The sequence below is a fragment of the Petaurus breviceps genome, unplaced genomic scaffold (genome assembly GCF_028583685.1).
Source record: "Petaurus breviceps papuanus isolate PSGF00001 unplaced genomic scaffold, PetGlider_PUasm1.0 80, whole genome shotgun sequence".
Taxonomy (NCBI): domain Eukaryota; kingdom Metazoa; phylum Chordata; class Mammalia; order Diprotodontia; family Petauridae; genus Petaurus; species Petaurus breviceps.
Genome location: NW_027186540.1, coordinates 5,706,011 through 5,711,914, shown reverse-complemented (window position 1 = coordinate 5,711,914; position 5,904 = coordinate 5,706,011). Strand labels below are relative to the sequence as shown.

Genomic DNA, 5,904 nt, shown 5'->3' with positions numbered 1-5,904 from the left:
TCAGCATATTTGTAATCTCTATAGGCATTGTGAATATGGCATTGCTGATACAGTCACCAAGATGCAATATAATTTTCCAGGTTTCACACGACTAAAATGTATCCAAAGCAGGATATGTATTTATAGCTTCCTCGTTACTAAACCAGTGAGTGAATGAGTGAATGATGAATGAATGAATGAAAAAAGCATTTATTAAGTGCTTACTATGCACCAGACACTGTGATAAGCACTGAGGATACAAATTCTCTCCATAGCATGAAGAGTGAATTGGAGAGGGCAGGGAATGGATACAGGAAGACCTGGAAGCCATTCTAATAGTGCACAAGGGTAGAAATGAAAGCCTATATTAGAATAGTGATAGTGGAAGATGAGAAGAAGGGACGAATCCAAAAGCAGTTACAGAAATGGAATCAATGGGACTTGGTAACTCATTGAATATAAGAGGGGAAGGAGAAACAAGAATCAAAGATGGCCAGAGGAGATGGTGTCTGGTCTTCCAGGTTGAGTTTATAATGTCCCCACTAAGGTACCACTAATTTGAGGTACTGCTGAGTGATGAGAAGTTTTCTGTAAAAGGAGGAAGCCCTAAAAAGTCATAAATCATAAGTAATAGGTATCCAATCATGGCTCCAAAAGATGCATGCATGAAACACACTTCTCACTTCCTGAAAAAGAGGTGATGTAGTGTAGGGGCAAAATGAGACATAGAGTTTCCTCCATAACTAATAAAACACAAATTTGTTTTGTTTGACTAATGTGTCATGAGTGAGGACTTTTATTTGGGGGTCCTAAGAAGAGTTATGAGAGAAAGTGACAGAGTGGTGATAGTGATGCAAAATAGAAAAGAGTGTAATATCATAGATTTAGAGCTAAAAGGGAACTAATGCCCTCATTTTATAAATAAGGAAACCAAGTGCCCAGAGATGTTAAGTCCAGGGTCACATGGCTAGCATCTGAGTCAGAATTTGAACCCAGGTCCCCCTGACTCCATGTACAGTAAGTGTTCTCTCCACTACATCATGTTACCTCTCAGAAAAAAAGCATCTTTGAAACATTTGTAGTATACACAGAAGAAAACAGAAGGAAATCCAGAAGGGCACACAGACAAAAAGGAGAATGTTGGTACTACTGTGTTGACTGTAATATAGATACATATTTTTTAAACAAGCTGTTATGTAACAAATGCACAGTTTCATATGCAATCCTCTTTTCTGGGTTTTTAAAGTGGAAATGTTTATTTTTGGTGATGATCTTCTAGTCTATAATATTTTTAGTCACAGAGTCTGATTATAGCCATCAAGTATAGAGGCTGTCAGATAGGAACTTGGGCACCAGTAGCCTTAGCAGTATGGCTGATCAACTGATAAATGAGCAGATTGAAGAATTCAAAGAAACATTTTCACTATTTGACAAGAATGGAGATGGTCTTATCATAGTATAGGGACTGTAATAAGGTCACTTGGGCAGAACCCTGTAGAAGCTGAATTACAGGAGTAATGAAGTAGATTCAAATGGTAATGGGACAATTGACTTTCCAGAATTTCTGATGACAGTGATGGTGGTGGTGATGGTAGTGGTGGTGGCAGCAGCAAGAAAAATGAAAGACACAAACAGTGAAGAAAAATTTAGAGAAGCATTCCATGTATTCAAAAAGGATGGCAGTGGTTATATTAGTGTATTTTGACATGTAATGTTAACAGATGATAAGTTAAGTTAACAGATGATAAAGAGGTTGATTAAATGATCAGGAAAGGAGATATTGATTATAATGGTCCAAAAAACCATAAAGAGTTTGTAAAAATGATGATAGCAAAGTGAAGACTTTGTATAGAATGTGTTAAGTGTCTTATACAAATTATTTCTTTGTAACTTATCTGTAAATGGTCCCTCCTCCTCCCACTCCCACCATCCCTAGCATCAAAAGCATACGCAAGCATAGGCATTAGGACTTTGTTCCTCCATGTTTTTCTTCCTTTTATCTTACTGTCATCACTCTGAAACTTTGCTTTGGAGAATTGATCTGGTAACATATTGCAGGTGGCATTCTCTGAATATATCTAAGCCTTTCTGCATATCTAAACATAGATGGAACTGATCAAATGAGGGAACATCTAGATTATGTCTTTTAAAAACAGAAGTCATTTTCTTTAGGAGCTAGCTGTCAGCACGTTGTTGTTGAAGTGTGGAGTTGTAAATCTGTGCACACTAGGGACAGGCAACAATAGGTACTTAAAGTTGTACCATTGCAAAACAGGCACATTATCCAGATACTTATACTCTCATCCTAGAAAACCATACTCATGCCAGAAAAAAAATATATTCTTTTGTTACTTGCTTTTTATTTTAAAAATTTTTTTTAACTTTGTTTAGTCATTCAATGAAAAAAAGAAATCTGCTCATGGTATAATCTGCCTCAAATCTATTCTGTTGCATATTTGTTTTCCAATTTTAAAAATACAGTAAAAAAAAATAATGATATCATAGAGATTTATGTTTCAGGAATGGGCTGGATTCAGGAACCTCAGAGGTCCCTTCCAGCTCTGAATGTCTGTAATGCAACATTACAAACATGAAAGAAAAGGCAAAAGAGTGAGGTCAGAAGGACGAGCAGGTCTTAGGGCTTTTTCTTTTTCCTTGCACCAATGCCCTGTCGTATCCAAATGGTTACCAAGTCCTTCTGATTCTACCTCCGCAATCCATCTCTTCTCTCCACTCAGATGGCTGCCACCCTAGTTCAGGCCTCATTTCTTGCCCAGACTATCACAATACCCTCTTAATTAGTTTGCCTGCTTAGGGCCACTCATGACAATTGGAATTAGGGTTCCTTGAGTTCAAGGAGTTTGGAAATGAGGGAGAAAATAATAAATTTCTCCAACCTGTTTCAATTCCTTCGTTTTGTGGCAAATGCTTCTCCAAATGATTGTTCATAACTCAGTAACCCTGGTTCCACATTAGAGAAAGAAATAAGAAGCCCTCACAAAAGACTTATGAATACACAGGAAATTTATTAAAGTATATTCTTTACAGCCAGCTGGGGCCTCTAAAGGCATGGAGATGGCAAGGGGTTGCTACAAATTCTCCAAATAAATCCACATCCAAATTAGGTAATGATATGGCATCTCCAAAGATGGCTTCTGTTTTCCCTTTTGCATAGAAGTTCCATCTCTGATAGTGAATGGTGGGGCAAGGTGTTATCTCCTACCTCTATTTACAGATGTATGCTTTGGATCTTTGAAGTAATTTGTTGAAGGAGATAAAAGTTCTAGGCGGTAATTAACACATTTCCTCAAAGTTAGGTAACAAGAATCTGGAGGGGCTCATCTGTGATGCCAGGTGTGTTGGGGATGTTTTAGTCTGCCTGACAGAAGTCTCTCCCTATTATAGTCCATCTTCCATTTAATTGTCAATGTTCTTTCTAAAGTGCTTGTGAAACCTGAGCAGTCTACTAGCACCATGGCAGGAAACCGAACCACTTCCATGTGAATTGTCTTAGAAAGATGATGAAGATTACCTGGCATGATAAGGTACCAGACACTGAGGTCTCTTCTCGAGCTGAACTGACAAGTATTCAAACTCTGCTGCAGAGAGCGCAACTCTGAAGGGCTGGACGTTTTGTTTGAATGGTAAATATGCACTCATTTAAAAGACCATTTTATGGAGAATTCACACAAGGCATGTGCTTACATGGTGATTAGAAGAAGGACACTCTCAAGGTCCCTTTGAAGAACTTTGGACTTGATTGTGAGACGTGGGAGATGCTGGCACAGGACCAACTAGCATGGCATGCTGCATCAAAGAAGGCGCTGTGCTCTATGAACAAAGCAGAATTGCTTTAGCTTAAAAGAAAGCTGAGACAGATTTAGACATCTCCACTCCAAATGCTCACGTGGACTATTTGTGCCCAACCTGTGGTAGAGTCTTCTGAGCTCCTAATGGTCTGGTCAGCCACAGTCTGACACAATGTACCTTGACCCCAGTATAGTGATGTCATTTTGGTTCTCTTAGAGAATTAAGGACAACCACCACCACTCTTCTAAAATGCAGGTCTGACTATGCCAACTCCCCTCTCTCCCCCAATAATCCTCAGTGCCTCCCTGTTTCTTTTAGGATCAAATAAACTCCTCTGTTCGGTGCTCAGAGACCTTTGTATCCTGCTTCTCCTACATTTCCAGTCTTCCTATACTTTATAACCCACCACCTCAGCACCCCCTGTGATACAGGGACACAGGCTTCCTTACTGTTGCTCTCACAAGATGCTCTATCTCCTGATTCTGGGCATTTTCATTGGCTGCTTCCCCTGCATGAAATACCCTCCCTCTTCATCTCCAGCTCCTGGTTTCCCTGACTTCTTTCAAGTCCCAGCTAAAATCTTCCCCAGGAAGCCTTTCCTAATTCCCCTTGATTCTAACACCTTCCCTCTATTAATTAGCACCAGTTTATCCTGTATCTAGCTCCTTTGTACAGTTGTTTGCATATTGTCTCCCTCAACAGACTATGAGCTACTTGAGATTAGGGACTGTCTTTTACCTTTTCTTTGTATCCCTAGCAATTAACACCGTGCCTGGCACATAGTAGTTGCTTTTTGACTGACACAGGTAGTGTCTGAAGTGGAACTTGATCTCATTTCTTGACTCCAAGTCCACTGTGTCATCCTGCCTTCGTTGTGCTACCATTCAAGTATATCTCTCTTGTCTTCAGAGTTATATTCTAAATTCCTTCATGACGAAGACCATGTCTACCATTTCCTTTGTATCATCCCATAGATCCCAATATAATAGTTGACATGTAATGCACCCTCCATCAATTTCTGACTAACTGAAGATTTGGAAGGCTATAGACTTCATACACAATGACTGGTCTAACCATGAGATGCAAGATGCTTTCTAACTGGGGAGAGGTTCAGACCACCCAAGATGGCGTCACACACATGGAACATGCTAGAGGACTAGTGGGTATACCCCAAATCACCATTATACAGCTGCAGGTCAAGAAAACAAACAGACTCTGAACTAGTGAGTCAGCAAAGTCCTGATCAAACAAGGAGAATCCCAGTAACATGCATCTTTATAGCAAGTAAATGCAGCTATTGGGATTTTCTCCATAAAATCAAGTCATACAGCACAGGTATCTGAGGTATGCAAATATTCTCAGCAAAAGCTTCAGCTTCCAATTCCTTGTCACTCAGATAATATGTTCATCTAACCTATTTACAGGACTCTGGAGATTACTGCTTTACTTTGGGGGGAAAAATCATTCTACAGCTTAACAGGAAAAGGATATCCTCTCCGTAACTTGAAAGGAAACTGGAGACAGTGCTTTATAAAAAATGTATTAGTTGCAAGACGAGAAGAAACCCATCTGAGGTATAAGTGCATTTGACACATAAGTTCAGAAGAAAATGCTGTCTGAGCTTTGAGGATTTGGCAGAGACAGGGTTGGGAGGGGGATGGAGAAAAGGTAAAGGAGAATACTTAAGAAAAATAAAATAAAATAAAAACGATCTGTGGGTAGAGGTGTAACAAAGCAGAACTCAGAATATAATTGATTGTTTTCATGTTGGAATTTTAGTTGTTTTTGCCCACATTTCCATGTGCACTTACTTATATGAGCAGCTTTTACTAATTATGTGTGTACACATTTTATACACACACACACACACACACATTCAAAGACTCAGATACAGAAGGAACAGCAGAGGTCTGATATGTACCTGAGTGAGGGTCTTCCCTATACCATCTCTGACAATTGGTCATCTAATATTTGCTCAAAGACTTCCAGAGCTTTGGAACTCACTAGCTCCTAAAACAGTCCATTCCACTTTTTGTTGACTTTAGTTGTTGGGAAATTTGTCCTTAAACTGAGACAAATTTACCTCTCTACAGTTTCCACCCATTGCTCGTGGTT

General features: G+C 39.4%; 1 pseudogene; it reads left to right on the top strand.

The window, feature by feature from the left end:
- The first annotated feature begins 1,348 nt into the window (after window positions 1-1,348).
- On the top strand, window positions 1,349-1,818 carry LOC138175931 (calmodulin-1-like; annotated as a pseudogene).
- The last annotated feature ends 4,086 nt before the right edge of the window (window positions 1,819-5,904 follow it).